The sequence below is a fragment of the Heptranchias perlo genome, chromosome 8, assembly GCF_035084215.1.
Source record: "Heptranchias perlo isolate sHepPer1 chromosome 8, sHepPer1.hap1, whole genome shotgun sequence".
Taxonomy (NCBI): Eukaryota; Metazoa; Chordata; class Chondrichthyes; order Hexanchiformes; family Hexanchidae; genus Heptranchias; species Heptranchias perlo.
This window is the reverse complement of record NC_090332.1, coordinates 40317382-40342459: the sequence shown is the minus strand read 5'-3', so window position 1 is coordinate 40342459 and position 25078 is coordinate 40317382. Positions and strand designations below refer to the sequence as shown.

At 40.2% G+C, this 25078-nt stretch overlaps 1 protein-coding gene across 1 annotated transcript in view; it reads right to left on the bottom strand.

Annotated features, from left to right (window-relative positions):
• sptbn1 (spectrin, beta, non-erythrocytic 1) overlaps window positions 1-6613 on the bottom strand; it is a 223920-nt gene extending 217307 nt beyond the window's left edge. Inside the window, exon 1 of the mRNA XM_067989007.1 lies at window positions 6505-6613. The gene's annotated coding sequence lies outside the window, so the exon portion shown is untranslated. The remainder of the gene's footprint in view (window positions 1-6504) is intronic.
• Window positions 6614-25078: the final 18465 nt, after the last annotated feature.

The window sequence follows — 25078 nt, the reverse complement described above, 5'->3', positions numbered from 1 at the left end:
CAAGCTTTGGAGGCAGAGAAGTGCAGAGAAGATCCATGAGGCTGACCTTTAGTGTCATGAATTTGAGCTATGAGGAAAGACTAGAGAGACTTCTTTTTTCCACCTGGAAAGAAGGCATCTGAGACGATCTTACAGATAGTTTAATTTAAAGTAATATTCCAGATCAACGCTTTTCATACGTAGTTATCTTTTTTACTAGTTTGAGCCTGGTATCAGGAGGTTCTTCTTCACACAGAGAATGATCAACACTTGGAATGGACTTCTGGGTAGAATGGTGGAGATGAAAACTCTGGAATCATTTAAGAAACAACTAGATGCAGCAAATGGGGGAGTGTAGGGTTCTTCAGAATGGATGAATTAAGATGGATCGAATAGCCTTCCTCATCCGTAAGTATCTTGTGATACACTGCCCACTCCAAAGTTTGAGTATACAATCTAGACTAACACTCCAATACATTACTGAGAGTATGCTGCATTGATGCAAGTGTGATCCTTTAGATGACATCCTAAACATAGGCCCCACCTCCCTGTTCTACTGGTTCGGGTGGATGATAAGGATGCTCCCAGTGTCCCAGCCAACATTCCTCCCTTAACCATCATTACCAAAAACAGATTAAATGATCACTCATCTCACTGCTGTATGTGGAACCTTGCACTGTGCAAATTGACTGCTGTGCTTTCCTATACAAGAGTCACTACATGTCAAAGAAATTTACATTGGTACGTTTGAAAGACTTGATAAGATATTCAATAAATACAAGTCTTTTTTTCCTAATTCACCAGAATCCTTAATATGCTGTAACATCTCAACAAGATAACATTAAGTACAAAAAGTTCAAAACCAAATGTACTTCTTGACTTCAGGTAACCCTGGACAGAAAAGATATGCAAATGTAGGAACTTAAAACAAAAATATTGCTTTACATTTAAAATTTCATTCTGCTGTGGAATTCTCTCCCCCTCTTTGTCCCCACCTACATTACTGTTTTTAAAACTTGCATCTTTGTAGTACAAACATATGTGGCCAATTTGCAAGGGATAACATCAGCATTCACTTCATGGAACTGAAGGAGTTGAATAATCTAAAATACATAAAGGAAACTGGCAAACTAAATGCTTGTTCACATAATCTAGATCACAATTTTTAAAATAATATCAAACTGTGTCGCCTTGTATCTTTGCTTCTAATGTAAGGTTTCTAAAATATGCATCAAAATCAGACTGGCAAAAAAATCCCATAATAGAATATATTCAGTGTTTGATATATGAAATTTGTCAAATAATGTAAATTTGCTTTCATGTTGTTAAAGGACTCAAAATATAAATTTTGAACTGACCTACCAGAAAGTCTTAATTGCTAAAAGAAAACATAGCCTCAGGTCACTCAATTTAATTGTTGTTTGTTCAGGAAATTTCACAGATTGGAATGTGCTAGCCAGTTTCAGACTGCAGTTCAAAAGTAGCCAGCACTTTAAGATTAATTTGCATCTGTAATAGAGGGCCATTTTCATGTACTGCAGTACTGTTATTCATATATATTACTGGATCTCCTGTGGTGTTGGTCATGGTAAGTTGGATGATATAACATTCGGGTCCTTATAAAACAGTATATCATGTAATGCACAATGAATCATTCTGTTGACAAGTTGGGGTGGTCCCCCTTTAAGACCACAAAATCTAACAGTAAACATAGCTTCAGGCCAATCGTTGTTTGAGAGAGAAGTGTGCTGCTTGTAAAATCCCTATAAAGTTTCAGGCTTCAGGACATAGGCACCCAGTATTAAGTTTCAGGTAGTCTGTGGTCCGGAGCACCGTTACATTTATCTGCTAACCTAAATAGGTTCTGAGATGGAAGTTTAATTATCCTTTGGTGAAGGAACTTTGTTTGTAACTGTTTGTAAATTCCAGATCAGAGAAAAGCCAATATAGTTTTTAAAATATTTTTGAGACACTGAAATGCTATATCTGGAATATGACAGATACGTGCTTGATGCGAGACATTATATATCATTTGATTTCTTGTGGTGCTGCTCACAGTCACAGGATGCATATTTTATAAAGGGTAGTAGCATTATACCATGTAATGCACAGTGTATCCTTCTGCTGAAGTGTAGGTGCAAGTCCATACAAGAGTGCAAGGTGTAATTTGCTCTACATTCTTGAAATGAATACTTGAATCAATTACAGGTCTGATTTTCTTTTAAGGGTTAAAATGTCTAATTGTCATTAAGTAAACAGAGGCTTAAAGATCACTCAGAATGTAACTATTTGGTTAGGGAACTGTGGAGATTGGAATACACTTGTCAGTTTCTGGGTGCAGCTGAGAATGACAGCAATTTAAGATTTCATCTAAAAATGTGATATACTGTTTTTATTAAGAAATATAGATAGCTATCAATATCAATTTAGTTATAAATACAATTTGTGGTATACAAACAACAATTCCAGAAGTTTCACAAAATATATAATCAGGATAGTCCAACAAAAAAAAATCATTCTGCTCCACAGCATCTTCTTTTTCACATATATACTAGCACATCTACAGTGGCATTACTCATGTGCTGAAGGTGAAGCTAGACAAAATCTGGTGAATGTGGAATCCCAGGAGTAACTGGGAGGGCAGGATCAAGGTAGTCACGAAGTGAATGACAGGCAAAAGACATCAGGCAGTGAGAGGTCTAGAGAGCTAGTGATGTGGAAAACCACAACTGGTACTGGGAGGCCCAACCAGTGTAGGATGCCTGTGAGCAGATGTTATGGAGGTAAGTTAGGACTTCGTTGATTTCCTATCTTCTCTTGGCTGGCGATGGAGACTGAAGTAGGGACATGTCATGGAAGCTGCACATTGATTTTTTTTTCTTAATCATAAATTGTAGAAACAGTGAACCAATGAGAAAAGCTCAGACAAGAGCCTACAGACAGATACGTAAAAATACTGAGAAAGAAGATGAATTGACAAACTTACAGGAACTCTTTTTAAATTAAAGAGAATTAACGTAACTGAACATGGAATCTGCTCGTGATAAATTACCCAAAATTGATTTAATACCATAAAAAAGGTTGAACTGTGGAAAACTGAGTGGCACGCTACCCTTTTATCTCTGGAATTGGTTTCAAATGCAGCCTAGACTGGGGCACAAAAGTCTTCTTTTCCCATTGTCTGTTTTAGGAAATTAAGTTTGGGAAGTCTTAATCCAGTTCCTGATGACTGTTCCACACCATGAAACGACCTCTAAACTGACATTAATCAACTTTGAATTGGGCCTCTCTTTCACAAAGCCATAGGAATAACCGGTATGGGAAATGGAAATGTCACACTGATGCAATAAGGAGCGTTCGAATTAAGGAAAAGTTGCTGGGGTAGAATGGAGCAAGCTTGCATCTAGCCATGCTGTACCTAACTGGAGAGTGCCTAGTGCTAACACTGTGCATGCATGAAATGGGAAGGTGTTCCATTTCCAGCACTAACATTCTTTGTGGGGTTTTTTCCAAAAAAGTTTAATCATCCATTACTGTAAAATACCACAAACATTGATAAAATAATGTAATGAGATTGCTTTCTGTAGACTCATGAGGAATCTGATATTCAGTTTCTATTGTAGATTTTTTTTTTCAAATCTTCCCAGCAACGGCACGTTCAAATGCATGTTTAATATTGATGGCATATGAATCTCCTTCACTCAGCAGAAGTTATGAAGATTGACATTTCAGAGAGTTTTAATGTACTAAATTTTCAATGGAATCAATACTGGAGTGGGTAGAGGAATGTATCAATTTTCCTGCAGCATAATTATTTATTGCAACTGAGCAGACTATACCATTTAGAAATGTATTATGTAACACATTGGTGGGAATATGTTACAAGGCAGCAACACTACACAAAAGTTGAGATGACATTACTAAACATGAGTGAAGCTTCAGCAGTTTACCCATCTCATCTCAAACCCAATATGTTATGCCCTTGAAATACATTCCAATCTCCAACTCGCAGCTATCCCACACCAGAGAATACAGTATCTAATGCTTGGACAACTGCGAACAGTAGACATGTTTCCACTATTACATGAATGAAAGTTACAAGATATGAAAAGTTCAACCATACTCTTACTTCCTTCGTTATTCAACCTGAAAAACAGGTTTTGCAGCACTAGATCCAAAATTTAAAATATTTATAAAAATAATTGTCATTGATTTTACTACTAAATGAAGTTAAAGTGCATTCTCTAAGGGAGAACTTAAAATATCAGCCATTTCCAAATAAAATCATAGCCAGTCAATACAGGAGCTCTGTGTACATTAAGCTGACTTGAAATTTTAAACTCTATCAATCAAAACAGATAACGGGTCTCAATTTATCCAAATGACATCTTCATCTCCATTAAGATTTCCATCCACAAATCTCTTAAACAGTAGTCAACAGTTATTGCATAATGTTATTTAGGCTTGGTTGCTGAATCACTATAATTTAGGTAATGCATTCAAAACTAGATATAGCTTGAGGAAGTAGGATGAGAAACATGATATCCAGGAGATTGCAGGATAACTGGATAGTAAATCTGCTGGTCCATGGAAATGTATCAGTATATTAACCTATAAAGATACCAGATCAATACACAGAACAGGGGGAGGTGCCACGGGGCAGTGTAGAATCTCCAGTTGGAAAGGGAGGAAATGGCAAATTCAGTATCATATTAGCTTATTGCAGGGTATAGCAAATACTATATAACTGATATAATGTCTAAAGCCTATAAGGGATGTCCAAGAAATTCCCTCATTACATCCCTGTTGATAGAGAACATTTTAGGAATATCTTTAGTCCGGAGTAATAGCGAGGAAATAGTGGCCACTGGGGTTGATGCATGTGAAGCAGAAACAATAACGTTCACTGCATTTTCAGCAATAACATTTCTCTGGAAGGGGGGGGGGGGGGGGGAGAAAGGGAGCAGGTAGAAATAGTCATTGAACCTGAAGTTGGCTTATTTAATGAGTCATGCACCTACAGTGGTCTGTGAAGGGTCTTTTTGAAATTTACAATTCCTGCAGTTTTAGCTTCGCTTAGTACGCGTGAATGACACACCAAATAACTCAACAGGGAGGAAGCTAACAGGTTAACGATTAAAACACTAATTCTGTTGTTCCACTGCAACAGTACAATTCAATAGAGCATTTTAAAAAAGACTACATGCTTCTTCTTGTACGGGCAGCTGACCTGAAACCTCTCAACACCTAATCCGTGTTATGGACCTCCAGTTCCAAAAAGGATCAAAATCATTTCAAGATCACGTTTGAATAATGTATTCAATACTCCAATTTCCGAGGTCCAACAGTCACCCAGAACCGTGCAAGAGCTTGGTAGGTCAAATCTCACATGCAACTTGTGTTATGCCTTAAAGTATTGGGTGAGGTGGGCCACACGGTTTATCTTGATTATTGGGAAAAGGGCTGGGATGCGAAAAACCAGGATGGCTTTACCGCCCCTGTGTGTACGCCATTGGAAATGAAGGATTGGGTACTGTACAATCAACAGGATAATTATTCAGCATTCTCAAAATTCTATCTGAAACTCGATTTCCAATTGCAAATCCATACAATGCTGTTGCCCACAACGTGTCTAACCCCACCCCGGTTAGTCTATCTGTACTGTCCAAATTAATATTGAATGCAGCTGCAGGTTGGACAACGACGAACACCGCATTCGGTTGCAGCATTGCGATCCATAATAAAGCATCGCGTTAACCACTCCCCCCTCCCTCCATTACCAATTCAATATGACAAAATGCGCAAGTATGCACGCTTTACACTACCACTTACCTTTAATGTTACCATTAACTGTTTAGATGGAAAATTAAGAGTCAAGGGTAATTTATGAAAAATAAATCATCAAACCTGAAAGCTTTGTTTTTTTTAAAAAGGTACCAGACATTTTTTTTAAATGAATGCAAGATTATGACAAAAAAAATTCACAACCGTTCAGATTCTTGATCGAAATTGCATTTCTGACAGCTGCAATCAAAATTAAAACCAAAGCGCTCAGTTTTTCGTGCATTCAACAGCTCTTGTTCTGGACGCAGCCGGAGATCCGCACGGCCACGCCTATTTGCATCTGTACCGTTAGACCCACATTTTTAATGTGGAGAAAAAAATAAAGGATTCGCTTTTACAGGATTCAAGCCTAAATAAAACATCAAATATAAATCCCTGACCAAAATAAAAACTAAACACCTCTTCAAACTGGGGTCGGTAACATATTAAACAAATCCATCTGCTCCGTTAACGGAATCAGAGCCACTGAGGATCGTCAGACACCGCGGATATTCCCACATCGGGCTTTTCTCCATTTCACCTTCAGATTCGTATCATTTTTTAAATGAATCAGAAACGATGTCTTTACTTTCCCTGCACTCAAATTATTTGCATAATTACATATTAACTGAGGGTTCCGGCAGCACTCTCGGTGCGACCTATTTCTCCGAACATCGTCCTTGCCCGGTGAAGAATACGTACCTTTACCCGGAGGAGAAGCGAGTAACGTGGGGCTGCGGGAGCGGGAGACGGAGACAGGGGTGGAAGAATCCGCACCGTGGAGCAAAAGCAGAGGCACTGATTGACTGGGCGCTGACACAGGCACCGGGCGGGCGGGCGGGAGGGAGGGGAGGGCTGGGCTGGGCTGGGCCGGGGAGGCGGGGGCATCAAACAGCGTCACCTCACTCCATCCATCCAACAACAAAATAATCCGGCCCACCTCCCCGCATCTGACACTTACCCGGACCCGGACGCTGCGGGACAATCCGTAGATGGCGGCGCGAAGGCTGCAGTCCCCTTTCCCCTCCTCCTCTCTCCCGTGCCTGGCGAGAAGCTGTATCGCAGAACAGATCTTGTCGAGAAGGAATGGCGCCCAGAATTGCGGCGGAGGGATAAACCCTGCTGCCTGCGGCGGAGGGAGAACGTGAAGCGACTGCGGCGTGAGCGAGAGTTACCTGCACGCCCGCGGGGCCTGGCGCGGCCGGGCTGTTGTGTCTCCGTCGATATACTTCATGTGGAAGGTTTACAGTTAACCTACAAAAGGGAGTACTCACAATCACATTGAAGTTAAAACACACTTGAATTCCCTGGAGGGGAGGGCAAGAAGAATCTCCGACTTGTTTTGTATTTTTCTCCCTACATTTCAGTCTTTCCTGAATCCAAGGATGATTCGATCGGGGTTTTTTTTGGGGGGATCTTTCAAAGAGAACAGCAATAATATAACGAGTATTAAAAGAAACAGAACCTGGTCGTCGTCCATTGAAAAGAGCGGTTCGTGATAGAATATTAGAGAGTAGTCGTTAGAGTATTTTGTGTTTTCAAAACGGTGTATTGCTCAATGAATTCACTGTTGTTTATAAGCCCAAGTAGGAGGTGCAACAGTTATTTTCAAGTTATATTTTGTGTGTTTTTCCTCCCAAATTAGTCAGTGTTACAAAATAGTTAAACATCGTAAATTGGAAAGTACCGAGGGTATTTTTTTGTGGCATGCTGACTACACTACTGAAGGACGTAATTTGGATTTGTTACCACAGTAGCAGAAATACAGAATTCAAGATTTATTTTGGGGGAGATTGGGTTGTGCAGAAGTTAAATCTAATCTCGAAGATGAGACTTCTTTCTGCTAATTATTAAGGAGTTTAATCGAGGCTGGAGACTATCCACCTAACTCCATTCGTTAAATTGACACTAATTCCAAATTTCCTGAGACTTAAAGTGGTAGTGTTGGTAGACTTAAAGTGGAGGCAAGAGAAGTTAAAAAATAATCCAAACACACTGATAATGTAAATAACGGAAGTGGTAATAATTAGAGATGCATGTCCCTTTAAATGCCCCTTCAACTAGAATCGTAGACACTTCCTTGAAAGCATTCTACAAGACCAGCTCATCTGTTCTTTTAGATAGAGCAAGGATCTTTGCAGAAGACTTGGTGATTAAATGACAAAGTCCAATAAGAACAGGAAAAATCCATTTCTTGTTATGCCAAAAACTGGTAGTATAAAATATGTTGCTTCAAGTAACAAATGATTTAGGAATAATACTAACAATATTGGATTGCTGTCAATGTTTTTTTCTGAAACTATAAAGGTTACATATTGGCTGTAAATGAATACCTGAAAAATAAACACCTAGGGTATATACATAAGTGGAGGATCAGAACCTAATTAACTGTGCTTGAGTTCTGTAGGTCAACTGTATTTGTGTAAAGTCATGTGATTGCCCTCTTCTCAAGAGTCCCATAATGAAAAGTGATTTTGTACCTGTTAAGAGCTGCCGTTAAGAACTTTCTGCCTTTTAAATTTACAGTTGTTAACAGATTGTGATTTCTGCACTAATGTTCTGTTTTTAGGGCATCATGTCAGACCCCTGGGACATGTATTTCACATTCTCCTCCTTCCCACCCCAAAGCTTGTTAATACAATGGCTGTTGTATCATTAAACCAAAGAAAAGTGGGCTAGTTTGAAGCTGTTAGTGTTTTTCTGTGTACAAGATGAATTGTATGGAGACTATGGCTTGAGGCATTTTCCCTAGCTTAATCACTTCTGCTTTGTGAAGATCAGTGATAGATTGAGCAGGGCCTGATCATCTCTTGTGTTATCTGAGCGCACAGCTATTGGCAAGGAACATATAACAACTCCAAAAGGATATGACGTGGATGGACAGTGTCTGAAACTGATAGAATTTTCTAGTACTTGGAATGTGTAAAACATATGTTTTCTGGCTACATGGAAATAGGCATTTTTCAAATAGATTTATACCAGCCAATCTCCTGGCATTTGTATGAACAGATTGACCATCTTTAACATTTCCACCTTTAAGAATTTGAGATACACAATGGACTAGAATCCACTTGTCCTCTTCAATCTAATAAAATGGAAAAAAACATTCCTCCTGGTCATGTAGTACCTCTTTGATATTTTGGGGACATAATCTTGTTTCATGTTTCAGAGCATATGAGCTATGGGAAACGGTAACATTTCATAATGTAACAGACATCCCTATATCCTTGAATTTGGAGAGTAATCCACCAATTGAGAAAGTATATAGGATGGAATTTTCTGTGCATTCATTGTCAATAGGTGGAAAATCAAAATTATTTCTATAGCACAATGTTACTGTTACTCCCAGAATAGAGGTTAGGGAATTGACAAATGATTGCATCAAAAGTGATCGGATATAGAATAGATGCCTTTTTTTCTCATCCCCTTCCCTTTTCCCATGACAGTCTCAAATAAAATTATTAGCAAAACTGTCTGTCCAGATTTTACCAAATGCAAATATGATTTCTTCGTACAAAAATCACTTTTTTTTCCTCAGTGGAGCAATACACAATTGCCACTATTCCAGACAGAAGAAATATAACATACGGGTAACTTTTTATTTTTGTTCTCGTGACATTGACAAAGCTGGCAAGACTGCATTTAATGCCCTTCTCTAGTTGCCTGATTAGCTAAACTGAGAGTTTATACAACGGAGTGGCTTGCTAGGCCATTGCAGAGAGCCAACCATGTAGTGTGGATTAGAGTCACACGTAGGCCAGATTGAGTGGGTGTGGATTCCCTTCCCAGAAGGACATAAGTGAGCCAGTTGGAGTTTTATGACAAATTGGTAGCTTTCATGATCATTTTTTCTAGTGTTAGCTACAAGTTATTAGATTTGTCAAATTCAAATTCACAGCTTCCCATGGTGGGATTTGCATTCACAAAGGAATAGGATGCTGAAAGGAAGACAGCATTGACTTTTGATGAAAAGTTTGTTAAAAAGGTGCATTAGTGGAATCCTTTTGAATTTTCCCAGTAGTTTCCCTATCAAGGAGCTCCTATATAACCAGCAGGAAAAAGTTTTATACTTCTACTTTGAGATCCAAGAGGATAAATAGATTCTGGTCCTTGTTGAATCTCAAATTCTTAATGTTAAAGATGGTCACTCTGTCCATGTCACTCTGTTCGCAGTTGCAGTATCTTGTTCCAACAATGCAAGAATATTGAATATGATGATTGAAAACATATTTTTAAAATAGTAGGAAGGTGTTTTAATTTCATGTATAATCAGGGTTAGTGGGAGTTTGGAAAAGTATCTAGTAAGTGTCTCATGATGACCTGAGAATACTTCATCCTGACTTCTGATACAAAGTAGACAATTCCTTGCCATTCTTATCCCTGTTTTTTTTTTAAACACAAAAGCAGAAAAACGTATGTGATTGATAGTACCTTCCAATATTTTTTGAGGGCTTTGTTTCTTCTAGATTTTCTTCTATGACGAACGCTGTTATTAAAATAACAGTCACTGCAGGAATTCTTCCAGCAATTTAATATCCAGGTAATATGCCATCTTCAGCCATTTGGAAATTAGAGAACTATAAGGTATATATGAGACCCAGAGAATGTGTGAATAGCTAAAGCAGGATAGCTAAGTGGAGAGGGAAGCATGAAGAACTGTCAAAGCAGAGCAGGATCCAGTGGTCAGGAGTCTGGTGGACGAAAAAGGTAGGTCAACACCACGGTTATATGTTACTTAGAGGGAGGAATGAGACATTGACAGAGTCTCATTGGGTGAACCTGGAAGATAGAAATGGGAAAAAAGTTTGCGGTAGGAAAATGTTACAGGCCACCACTGAATAAAATGGAGGTGGATGTACTGCTGTGGGAGGTCATAAAAGAGATTAATGCTAAGGCCTAAATTGTAATCATGGGTATTTTAATCTTCCAAGCATAGCCTGCAACTTGCAGGGGGTGAGGCAATTTATATGCACAGGGAGCTTATTGAAGTACTTCAAGAATCTTTTTAATCAGCAGGTGAGGGAACCCACAAGGGGAAAGCAATATTGGATTTACAATTCTCAAATTTAAAACGCTCATCCTTGTATTTAAATCCTTACATGGCCTTGCACCTCCCTATCTCTGGAACCTTCTCCAGTCCTACAACCCTCCTATAATCTGCTTGCAAATAGGGACATCAAATTAAATAATGCAGGAGTTTATACTGCCATGTTGCACTGTAAATTTGGAAATTCTTTTCAACTATATCCAATACAAAGATTCCTCCTTTCAGTATAGTATTCATTGAAAATATATGGGAATATTGTATATAGATACAAAACTGCAATAATTTTGATTATCAGGTGAATGTTTATAGTTTATTTGAAGTGAAACATGAAGGTTTAGAATATTTAAATATATCTCTGCAGTTCTCATTTTCAGACAGACTATTGTGACAGAAAGATGATGAATGGAGGCTATGTACTTCCTCCACAAGAAGGAATGGAAAAACACACTTGCAAATTTCCTGTGAGTGGTTAGAGTGGATTGGCAAAGGCTTCAGGACACCATCCACTTGGTCAAGGATTGAAGTGTGGTTCAGAGGGATGGGGAGAGAGGGAGTAACTAATGATTATGGATGGAGGCCAGGAACCTCCTTGGATATTTATATGGAGTTAATCCAGATCCTTATGCTCAGCAACCAACATGGGAAGCAAGCTGGCCCTCTGGACAGCAGGTTCCACCTCACTCTCTGCCACCGTGCCACCGCCACCTGCACCTATTCACCTGTGCTGTGTGTTCCTTTGGCTCACTATCTAAATCGTCCAAAGTGGATGCATCTGAGCTTGAGAGAGAGAGATACAGATATAGATAGATGGTGTGTTCTTTGAAGTGGCCAGATGTACTGGGGCCTGGCTCTACCCCCTGTAGCACACCTAGACAAAAACAGGAAACTAGGTTACAATGGTATCCTTCTGATCAGTTTACATATGAGGTTTTCAGTCGAAAGAGTTAAATGGTAAAGGGCTATAGTATAGTTAAATGGTAAAGGGCTATAGTGCTGTAAGTAAATGAGAAGGAAGAGCAACCAAAGGTTATCATCAACCACGAGCTGGTAGCAGTCCTTCTATTTCTTCATCTCCAGGAGTTCCTTCTTATGGGGGGAGGTGATCTTGTGTTAGGAGAGCCTTCTCCTGTTCTTCTTTCCCTTTTGCTATGGGCTGTCTTGATTCCTGCCCCATGTGATTTTGTACCCACTACTGACAAGCTCCCAATTGGAAGCATTTTCCACACTTTGAACTCCCCCACATTCACACCATTTCATAAATATTCAGCGATTTTGCAGTTCAAATAATTTTGGTTAGGTTGATCTTTACCTTTTTTTTAAAAAAGAGGTTTAAATGTATAGAAGGAGAAAATGATTCCCTGCACCATTGCTGTTCTGGAGATTGAAAGGTGATCGGTGGAGTTTGTGGCCTTCCTATCCAGCTAGCGTGGTTCAGAATGGGAACAGTCAGAGTTAAGAATACTAGGATCCAAACAACAATTATAAAAACAAGATGTCAAAAATTGTATAATAATTACTTTAGAGCCTATGTAAAGTCTTTTATCCCCATGGATTCATTAAACACGGACATTCTCAGAATAGGCAGATTATTATTTTTCTGTAATTTTGTACCACATAGTCATTATCATACAAATTGCTCCTCTTAATTCAAAGTTGCTTAATTCAATTTTTTTCAGCACTAAATTCTTACTGAATTCTTATTTGCTGAATTCAAATTATTGGATAATTCAATTTTTAGAATAAAAATTACATCAAATTATCAGGAGTAGACTATACTCCTTGTGATCTAACAAGACTATTATTAATAGAAATAACCTCACATTTGCAGTCAACTGATCTTGGAATGTCAACATTTTTTAATGATAAATGAGGAATAATATCTTGTGTATGTATTCGGTAGAATCTAAGACTAAGCAGGCCAGTCAGCTTCTGTGCAGAGAATAGATATGTTAACATTTCAGACTACAGCTCTTCATCAGAATTTAGGCTTTTTTAAGATGCCTTTAAAATTTTATACTGAATAAAGGTCCTTGTAGTGTTTCTCAAATGAATTACTTTCCTTATTAATGGTATCAGTAAAGAGATAAAAGCTTGTTATATGTAATCTAATTTAACATGTGTGGGTGAAATGTATATAATCATAATCCTTACAACATATTTAACGAGTAGTAAGGAATGCCTGATCATTCTTTCGGAGGAGTCTCTGAGACATCTTGGTACTCACTCCTGTAATATAGTATGACAGTTGCCTAAGAAAGTGATGAGATTTGAACTTTGAACATGTAAACAACTAAGCCTAAACAGTGATGTAGAGGAAGTGATATTATTGTTTCCAGCTAATGCCTGACTGGCTACTACTTTTGAGTGGGCCCACCGAATGTCTACTGGGAAATAAATGGGTACTTTGAGTTCTAACCTAGATCAGTTCACTACTGAATGTCTGAGCAGAAATGTACTGCTAGCTGGATGCAGATAAAATCACTGTAGGACCTCTAAGGCATATAAAGCTAAGTAAGACCAAAGCTAAGGATTGTACCAGCGGAAAAACTATTAGAATTTGCAAACTATACCATATAATGTGCTGTTTGTAAGACAAATCTTCTACAGACTGCTATGAACTTGTAAGAATGACTCATTCCTAGCACGGTTTTCCACACCACCTGATTATGGAAACACAAACACCAACTGGCATGACTTCTTAAAACTTCCTGCATATGTACAATACAACCTAATTTATAGTCCTACATTATGGTCCCTCATTGGTTTCATATTTTGCCAATCATACATATATTACTCTTTGACTTTAGTTTGTGATTATGTCTGTGGCTTAATTCTGACTCTTCATTATTGTATTGTCCCAATTTTACAAGACCAGATTACAGTACAGAAGCTATTCAGCCCGTTTTGGTTCTTTCCTAGAGCAAACCAAAACTAATCCCATTGCACTGTTTTCTTCCCACAGTGCTGTAACAATTTGTGTTTCAAATGTTTATCTACTAGTCCTTTAAAAGATGCAAAGTCTCCGCTTCACCTACTCTCTGTGACACAGTGTTCCATGCTCTAACAACTCTGAGTAAAAAAATTTCTTTCAACCTCTCCCCTTGCTTTCTTAGCCACAATTTTAAATTGATAACAGCTCATCTGTTACTTGCCAACCAGTGGAAATAATCTTTGCAAATTCACCCTATCAATATTTTTCATAACTTAAAAAATATCTGTTAAATCTCTTCATTGCTCCAGTGGAAATAGTCCTGATATGTTGGGGGTACATTTAACCCCCGAGAATAGGTGGGCTGAGGGCGGGTGGGTAGTAAAAATTGTTGATTTCACCAGCGGGACCGAAACCCGGCTCCAACGCGTCCACTTCCGGGTTTAACCCAGGCGTGTTTGGATGTGCATGTGCATCCGAAACCCAAAAGTCACTATTAATGCCAGTGGGTGGATCGTTAAAGGGGCAATTTATCTACTTCAAATACTTACGGTAGGTAATTTTTTTGTGGATTCTGAACCTGAAACAAATTTTACCTTACTTACACAGGTTTCCCATGGCTTCTCAAACTCGCCAGTGAAATGGAGGCAAGATTCATGCAGAAGTTGATTTGGCCCTTTAAATCTGTGATTGATACATCTCAAGAAAAGATCAGGGATTGCAGCTGGTCTCTCAGTTCCCTCAGGCAAACGTTTGGCTGAGAGTTGTTTGAGTTGGGTCTTTATTCACTCTTCCAGCCATCACACAATTAAATTAAATAAACTAAAAATAATCAACTGTTAACATCCTGAATCCATGTTGAGTGTGTGCACAAGCTTATATTTTTAAGAATGATGACAACATTTGAAATATTTGAATATTCTGCAATCAAGTAACTTGAAAGAATCATAATATTTTACAAGAATTTGGCTGTTTTGCTAATAAAAATTATCGAACTCCATATGTGTTTCCAATTCTCATCCATTATTTGCCTTTGTGTGGTCCATCTTTTCACTTTTTCTGGCTTTCTCTCGTTCCATCTTTGGCAATAGGCTTTCCATAGATATTTATTACATGCTCGGACTCCCACAACGATTTGGATTGTGTTTCTTCCCACCTCACTTCCAGTAAATATCATCCCGTTCTCTAATTTTCTCCTCCTCTGTCATATCTGCTCTAATAAATCTACTTTCCACACCAGAGTTCCTTTCTCCTCAGCTGAGTCTTCCCTCAGCAAGGGTTGACAGACTCTTTGATTGAATCCACCACATTTCCCATATGCAGCAGAATATAACTGCCAAGGACATCCGTTCTGGTTTTCATCTTTCAATGCTAATGCTAGTGCTGGGGCTGTTAGGAAGTTCAAAAAATGAGTGTTACTTATATTCCACTGATCGTGAAATTGCTTCTCACCTTCTCCTGCTCCCTCCCTCTTCCTCCCCTCCTCTTTCATTTTCCCTCTCTCCTCTCCCTTACCACCCTTTTCTCCTCTCATCTCTCCCTCACCCCATCCCTCCCAAGTCCTCAACCTCAATCTGTCCTCTCCTCCCCATTTCTCCCCCTCATTGCCTCTCCCTTCCCGACCATTCTCCTCCCCCTCACTGTTCTCACGCTTTCCCTTTCTCTTACACCTCCCCTCCTTGTCTTGGTTCAAATATCTCCCTTGGTTGACGTGAATACTTGCATTGGTTTTGACTCCCTGTGTGCAATACCATGGGAGATCAACGAGCAAGAACTGCAACCATTGAAAAGAAATATCTCCCGTGCAGCAACACCATTGCATCACTTTGTACGTTGCCCCCACTCAACTGAGCAAAGATTGGGAACCAAGCCAATAAGTATGTATTCGGAAACAACCCCCCAAAAAATGACCATAAGGCCAAATGCATCTTCACAGTATATGACCACAATCACATAGCAGAAATTCCAGGTTAGGACAACAAACCTTCTCCTCCCCACCACAAGGAAGAAATTCTGGCATAGGATCACAAACTCTCATTCTCCCCCAACCATCTCCATTCCAGAATTGTTGATTAGGATATTAAACCAGCATTCAGGCCGAGTAACTGAACCCCCCCCCCCCCCCCCGATGATGGAGAACCCCTCTGATGATCGAGACCACCCTCCCGATGGTCAAGACCCCCCCCCACCATGGTCGAGACCTCCCCGCCAATAGTTGAGACCCCCCCACCACTGTTATGGCCCCCCATGGTTGAGAGCCCTCCGCCAATGGTCAAGGCCTCCCAATGGTTGAGACCCCCCTCCCCCAAGGTCAAGATCCCCCCACCATTATCGAGACCTCCAATGGTTGAGACCTAATGGCCACCTCCGACATCAGACCCCCCCACCCCCTTTGTCCTCCATGACCCACAATCTCTTCCTCCCTCCTTTCCAATTCTTCTGGATGCTTTCCCTCCCGACAGCCAGCCAGCCTGTCAATCTGGCTGGCTGTCGTGGGGGAAACCCGGAAATGAAATCAATTGCCTTCAATTGAGTTGCGATCGCAGATTCCAGCGCGCTCATTTGACTTTCGGTTTTCCCATGTGATAATCCACCAACCCACTCAGTTCCCGGCTCCATGCTAAAATCATGCCCCTCAATTCTCTCCTTGTTGCTATAGTTCCTTGTTACTCTATCATCCTTCTGAATCTACACTGTATACCCTCTATGGCTTTAATGTGCTTTCTATAATGGGGTGTCCAAAACTGCACACAATATTCTAGCCATTGCTTTGCACGAGTTTATCATAACATCTTTGTGCTTGTATTATATGTCACCATATAGAAAACCTAAAGTGCATTTTTTATAGCTTTATTACTTACCTTTACTTGTAAGTTCGATGTATTACAAATTTGCACTGCGTCTCTGTTACTCCACACCCTCAAGGGTCATTCCACTGAGTTTATACTCCCATTCCTTGTTTTTCCTTCCAAAATGCAATACCTCACTCTTCCCCAAATTAAACTGTCTCTGCCACATGTCTGCTTATTTCATTTATCTATTTCTTCCTGAAGTCTTTTATATTCTTACACATTGTTTGCCAAGCCCCCTGTTTGATATTGTGTGCCCAGGTCAAAATTACTATATATACCAAGAATAAAAGTGGTCTCAGCACTGACTTAAGGGGTACACCTCTTCCAACCCTCTACAATCCAAGCAACAACTATCAACCCTGCGCATCAACCAACTTTCTATTCTTGCTGCTATACTTCATACCATATGCCTAAATTTTTGTATCAAGCCTCCTGTGAGACATCTTATCAAATATCTTCCAAAAATCCATATGTAATACCACTATGATATTCCCTATATTTAATCATTTGCTTTTTCAAAACAAAAGTATTAAATTTGTCAAACATGACTTGTCCTTAAGAAATCAGTGCTTAATTGCTCATTAATTTGATTTCAAATTATGGATTCTAAGAATTTGCACACAATGGGCACTAAACTAAATGATCTGTAGTTACGTAGTTTACTCTCCCTTCTTGAACAGAGGTGCAACATTGGCTACTCTCCAGTCCTTTGGTACAATTTACATATCCTTCCAAGGAGGATTGAAAAATTATGGCCAGAGCCTTTGCTATCTTCCTTCAATAGCCTAGGGTGCATTCCATCAGGACCAAGTGACTTAACTACTTTGAGCTCTGCTAATTTTTTCAGGAGTAGTTCCTTTTCTACAGTTATTTCTAAAAATTGTTCCACATCCTCCCCAATACACTCACATTCACCATCATTTGTAAAAACTGATGCAAAGTATTTATTTAATATCACTGCCATACCTTCATCTTCCCTAACTAGATTCCCCCTACACCCTTGAGTGGTCCTTATTATTTCCTTTTATATTATCTGCTAGCTTTTTTTCATACTCACTTTTAGCCCTTCTAATCTCCCTTTTCATTCCCCACAATACTTTTTATAGTCCTCATGATTTTCTTGTCATATGCCGAGCTTTTAGGTTTCATTTAAGTTTTAATTTATCTCTTTTTATCAATAGAACTCTCTCCTTTGAACCCCCTTTTAACCATGTAGGAACAGGCCTATTTTGCATTCTATCCATCTTGTATTTGCACATTCTCCACTGCTGCTCTGTCATTCTGTTTGCTCACTTTTCTACCCAACTAATTTTGTTGCACTACATTTTGCCTTTATCCAGTCCAGCACCCTTGTCTTTGACTCTTCATTATCTCTTTTTTTTGCATTGAACCGAACTATGTTGTTGCTATTTCCTAACTGCTCCCCTGTTCTCACATCGATTATTTATCCCATTCATTTTTCAGAGCTTAACTAAGCTACCCCTCTTTGTTTGACCAGAAACATACTGATCTAGGAATCAGTCTTGGATACATGCTGAAAAGTATCCCCACTTTGGCCACATAAATTATCTTTATTCCATTGTGATATAATTGCCCAATATTATTGCCGTTATTCTTGCATATCTCTTTGAAAATCTCCAAATCTCTTTATCTTATCTCCACTATTTTTGGCCTCCAATGTACACTGGGAATTGTACTTTTCCTCTTACTATTCTTTAACTCTATCCATATGGATTCTGTCTTAATGCAACCCCAAGAATATCCTTTCATTCTAATGTTATGGTAGAACGCTTTCTTAAGACTGCCACCCCCTTTTCCCTCTCTATATCCCTGAAAATGTTACAACCGGGAATATTACATTTTGTTTTGAATTCTTTATGCATCAGCATTCATATACATGACCACTCAATCCTGACTCCAATTTTTTTGGCAATCTTGTCTGTTTTAATTCATCATAATTCTTATTTGTTCTTTATTACTTTCCTGCTTTTCACTTGTTTTTCTTTCCTACACCCCTTGCAAATTTTGCTTCCCTTTCTGCTTCCTCATGTTTTTTTCGCCCTCTCCTTGCTATAATAGTTTTAAGAACATAAGAACATAAGAAATAGGAGCAGGAGTAGGCCAATTGGCCCCTTGAGCCTGCTCCGCCATTCAATAAGATCATGGCTGATCTGATCCTAACCTCAAATGTAAATTCATGTCCAATTTCCTGCCCGCTCCCCGTAACCCCTAATTCCCTTTACTTCTAGGAAACGGTCTATTTCTGTTTTAAATTTATTTAATGATGTAGCTTCCACAGCTTCCCGGGGCAGCAAATTCCACAGACCCACTACCCTCTGAGTGAAGAAGTTTCTCCTCATCTCAGTTTTGAAAGAGCAGCCCCTTATTCTAAGATTATGCCCCCTAGTTCTAGTTTCACCCATCCTTGGGAACATCCTTACCGCATCCACCCGATCAAGCCCCTTCACAATCTTATATGTTTCAATAAGATCGCCTCTCATTCTTCTGAACTCCAATGAGTAGAGTCCCAATCTACTCAACCTCTCCTCATATGTCCGCCCCCTCATCCCTGGGATTAACCGAGTGAACCTTCTTTGTACTGCCTCGAGAGCAAGTATGTCTTTTCTTAAGTATGGAGACCAAAACTGTATACAGTATTCCAGGCAGCAATACCTCCCTGTTTTTATATTCTATCCCCCTAGCAATAAAAGCCAACATTCCGTTGGCCTTCTTGATCACCTGCTGCACCTGCATACTAACTTTTTGATTTTCTTGCACTAGGACCCCCAGATCCCTTTGTACTGCAGTACTTTCCAGTTTCTCGCCTTTAAGATAATAACTTGCTCTCTGATTTTTCCTGCCAAAGTGCATAACCTCACATTTTCCAAAATTGTATTGCATCTGCCAAATCTCCGCCCACTCACCCAGCCTGTCTATATACCCCTGTAGGTTTTTTATGTCCTCCTTACTCTCCACTTTCCCTCCATTCTTTGTATCATCTGCAAACTTTGATATGTTACACTCGGTCCCCTCCTCCAGATCGTTAATATAGATTGTAAAGAGTTGGGGACCCAGCACCGAACCCTGCGGAACACCACTGGCTACTGGTTGCCAGTCCGAGAATGAACCATTTATCCCAACTCTCTGCTTCCTGTTAGATAACCAATCCTCCACCCATGCCAGAATATTACCCCCAATCCAGTGATTCTTTATCTTGAGCAATAATCTTTTATGTGGCACCTTGTCGAATACACTACGTCCACTGGTTCCCCTTTATCCACCCTGTACGTTATGTCCTCAAAGAACTCAAGCAAATTTGTCAGACATGACTTTCCCTTCATAAAGCCATGCTGACTTTGTCCTATTAAATTATGTTTTTCCAAATGTTCTGCTACTGTCTCCTTAATAATAGACTCCAAAATTTTACCCACCACAGATGTTAGGCTAACTGGTCTATAATTTCCAGCCTTCTGCCTACTACCCTTTTAGCCCCTTTCCCACAGACTAGTTACTCTCCTAGTATTGGTTCCAACCCTGTTCAGGTGAAGCTCATCAATCCTATACAGGTCACTTCAGTCCCAATATCTCAAGAATCTGAGCCTTTACCTCCTACCAAGGTTCTTCAACCACATATTTATATCCCTTATCTTACTTTCCTTATATTAACTAGTGAGTAGAATCACAAATAATCCTGCGATTACTAACCTTAAGGCTCTTCTCTTTAATCTATTTCCTAATTCCTGAAGGAATTTGCAGGATCTCAATTCTGTGTCTTTCTATGTCATTGGTTTCAACATTAACCATGACTTCTACTACTCCTTACCCTGGCACCAGAAAGGCATCATACCATTTGGGACTCTTAGATTCTGGCTATAAAAAACTTTCTATTGAGACAATGGAAATCCCTCTTACTACTGCATTTCTGGACTTATTTACCCCTCTTTGGTGCTGAATTGCTCCATACTGCATGGTTTTGCTTCTGATTTCTGAGTTTTCATTGTCACAATAATCAGTACTGAATACTTATTTGCCAGTTCAGCACCCTGAGAGCATCCTTGAACTGCCTCCTGTCTCTACTTCCTACTCCAATGGATGGTCATTCACTTTCCTTCTTCACTAACTGCCTTCTGAAATGTGCATTCCACAAACCCTTCAGTCTCCTGTATGTGATGGTGTCCCACCTGTTTCTGAAGCCCAGAAACCTTGAGCTCAAGCACAGTTGAGACACTTACTGGTCATCCTGGACACCCTTAGAATCCAGGACCTCTCGTAGCCCAGGTACTGTACATAATAAGCTTCAGCTATATTAAACTCTGTTTTATTAAATTGAATAAAATCAAACACAACAGATTAGTGATTCAATCCCTAAAATATAATCTTAGGCCAGTTATACCTGGAGGTTGTTTTTTCAGTGTTCCTGAAGCTGTATTTTATTCAGATACATCCACTGGCAAAGATTTGTCTCCCAAGTGGCAATGTTCTGTCCAAAGGACCATGTTGAAAGTACAACAAAATTACAGTTGACTTTTTAATCAGTATACAGGTTTCAATAAATGAGTTTTAAAACAAAAGACCACGATCAGTTTGCTTTCAAAGAGTCTTGTAACAAGCTACTTAATACTAATCTCTCATTGATAAACTCAAATTTATACTATCTTAATTTACACAATGGCCCAACTGCCACAGGAATTAAAAGCCAATCCTAGAACAACTAATCACACCATCTATGCAATAAATTAGTTAACCTATTACTAGTCCAGAGGTAAGGCACCAAATAAACCATTCTGAATATTGGACAACTAAAATAAAGTAAGTTAAAGCCAAAATACATAAGTAAAATGCCCCAATCATTCCCACTGAGGCTAAATACCTCACAACTGGCCAGATTGACAGGCTGGTTGGCTGTCGGGCCGGAAGGCTGGGGATCGGAGAGGAGGGAGTAAGGGAGAAATTGTGGGCTGTGGAGGACATCGGGGAGGGGGGGGGTGCGTGGAGGACATCATGGCAGGGGGGGGGGGTCTGATGCCAGGAGGAGATGGGGGTAGGGGAGGGGACATCATGGAAGACATCAAGTTGAGATGTGGCCAGAACCACGACAGGGTCCTTCTTGTCTTCACCTTCCTCCCCACCAGCCTCCACATTCAATGGCACCTTCCTCCCCACCAACTTCCACATTCAACGAATCATCCTCCACCATTTCCGCCATCTCCAGCCCGATGCCACCACACCAAACACGTCTTCCCCTCCCCTCCCCTTTCAGCATTCCAAAGGAAATGTTCCCACCGCAACACCCTGGTCCACTCTTCCATGACCCCCAACATTCGCTCCCCTTCCCATGGCACCTTCCCGTGCAAGCGCAGGAGTTGCAACACCTGCCCTTTCACCTCCTCCCTTCCCACCATCCAGGGTCCCACATACTTCTTCCAGGTGAAACAGCAATTTACGTGTATTTCTTTTAATTTAGTATATTGTATTCGCTATTCACGATGCGGTCTCCTCCACAATGGGGAGACCAAACGCAGATTGAGTGATCGCTTTGCTGAACACCTCCGTTCAGTTTGCATACGTGACCCTGACCTTCCGTTCCCTCGCCATTTTAATTCTCCGTCCCACTCCCACTCTGACCTCGGCCTCCTACACTGTTCCAATGAAGCTCAACGCAGCTCAAGAAACAGCATCTCATCTTTCGATTAGGCACTTTACAACCTTCAGGACTCAACATTGAACATAGGAACATAAAAACATAAGAAATAGGAGCAGGAGTATGTCATACGGCCCCTCAAGCCTGCTCTGCCATTCAATAAGATCATGGCTGATCTTCTACCTCAAATCCACTTTCCCACCCTATCCCCATAGCTCTTGATTCTCTTAGTGTCCAAATATCCATCGATCTCAGTCTTGAATATACTCAATGACTGAGCATCCACAGCCCTCTGGGGTAGAGAATTCCAAAGATTCACAACCCACTGAGTGAAGAAATTTTTCCTCATCTCAGTCCTAAATGGCCGACCCCTTATCCTGAGACTATGACCCCTAGTTCTAGAATCTCCAGCCAGGGGAAACAGCCTCGCAGCAACTACCCTGTCAAGCCCTCTAAGAATTGTATATGTTTCAGTGAGATCACCTCTCATTCTTCTAAACTCCAGAGAATATAGGCCCATTCTACTCAATCTCTCTGCATGGGACAACCTTCTCACCCCAGGAATCAATCTAGTGAACCTTTGTTGCACCCCCTCTAAGGCAAGTATCCTTCATTAGGTAAGGAGACCAAAACTGTATACAGTACTCTAGATGTGGTCTCACCAGAGCCCTATATAATTGCAGCAAGACCTCCTTACTCTTTTACTCCAACCCCCTCGCCATTTGCCTTCCTAATTGTTGCATGTTAACTTTCTGTGATTCATGTACAAGGACACCCAAATCCCTCTGAATACCAACATTTCTTAGTCTCTCACCTTTTAAAAAATATTCTGCTTTTCTATTCTTCCAACCAAAGTGGATAATTTCACATTTCCCCATATTATACTCCATGTGCCATCTTCCTGCCTACTCACTTAACCGTCTATATCCCTTTGCAGTCTCTTTACATCCTCCTCACAGCTTACTTTGCCACCTGGCTTTGTATCATCAGCAAACTTGGATACATTACACTCAGTCCCCTCATCAAAGTCATTGATATATATTGTTAACAGCTGAGGCCCAAGCACTGATCCTTGTGGCACCCCACTAGTTACAACCTGCCAACCTGAAAATGACCCGTTTATTCCTACTCTCTGTTTTCTGTCCGTTAACCAATCCTCAATCCATACTAATACATTACCCCCAATCCCATGTGCCCTAATCTTGTGTAACAACATCTTGTGTGGCATCTTATTAAATGCCTTTTGAAAATCCAAATATACCACATCCACTTGTTCCCCCTTATCTACCCTGCTAGTTACACCCTCAAAAAACTCTAATAGACTTGTCAAACATGATTTCCCTTTCATAAAACCGTGTTGACTCTGCCTAATCATATTATGATTTTCTAAGTGCCCTGTTACTACATCCTTAACATTAGATTCTAGCATTTTCCCTACTACTATGTCGGCTAACTGGCCTATATTTTCCTGTTTTCTCTCTCCCTCCTTTCTTGAGTAGTGGGATTACATTTGCTACCTTCCAATCCACAGGGACCGTTCTAGAATCTAGGGAATTCTGGAAGATCAAAATCATTGCATCCACCATCTCTGCAGCCACCTCTTTTAAAACCCTAGGATGTAGGCCATCAGGTCCAGGGGATTTGTTGGCTTTTAGTCCCATTAATTTCTCCAGTGCTTTTTCTTTGCTAATCTTAATTACTTTAAGTTCCTCACTCTCATTAGACCCTTGGTACCCCCCCCATTTCCGGTATTTTTTTATGTCTTCTACTGTGAAGACAAATACAAAATATTTGTTTAATGTCTCTGCCATTTCTTTATCCCCCGTTATAATTGTTCCTGTCTCTGCCTCTAAGGGACCCATATTTACTTTCACTAATCTCTTCCTTTTTACATACTTGTAGAAGCTCTGTTTTTATATGTCTTGCTAGTTTACTCTCATGTTCAATTTTTTCCCTCTTTATTGATTTCAACAACTTTAGATCATAACCACTGGTCCCAATTTTTTGGACAGCAGGTGCTGGTGTTGCCCTTCTGCTTACCCCATGTAACTGCATTTCAGAGACACAGCGTCTGTGGGGCTGTGGAGGACATCGGGCTGGGGGGAGGGGTGTGCGGAGGAGATCTGATCAGCAGAGGAGTCGGAGATTGGTAGAGGAGATGGAGATCAGCAGAGGGGTCGGAGATCGATCAGCAGAGGGGTCGGAGATCGATCAGCAGAAGAGTCGGATGTTGGGAGGAGTCGGAGATCGATCAGCAGAGGAGTCTAAGGTTAGCTGTTGCCATTTACAGTTCCTCTAGACCCATCTTTTGTTTCTTTACTTGTCCCATTACCATCCCCTTTGTCTTGCACCATCATCCTTTTTGTCATTGAATCACTCCTGCCCTCCACCCTATCACATATCTTCCCTTTTGTTCTTTCCTCCCCTCCCCTCCCCTCCCCTTCCTTTACCCCCCACCCCATCCCCTTTGCCTGGCTCTGTACTTGCTTGAAAACTGTTAAACCTTTAACTTCTTCCTTTCTGACGAAAGGTCATCGACCTGAAACGTTAACTCTGGTTCTCTCTCCACAGATGCTGCCTGACTTGATAAGTATTTCCAGCATTTTCTGTTTTTCTGTTAAAGTTAGAGCAGCGGAGCAAATATGCACCATTATTGTAGCCTGTGGCAAATGTTTATGTGTGAAACTAGACCGCAAAGCTTTTTGGGCAAAATGTTTTTATCATTTCATTTGTAAGTACAAATTACAAATGCCTGTGTTCTTATAGCATGCCTCAGTTTCTACTCCTTGTTTTACCTTTGTGCATTA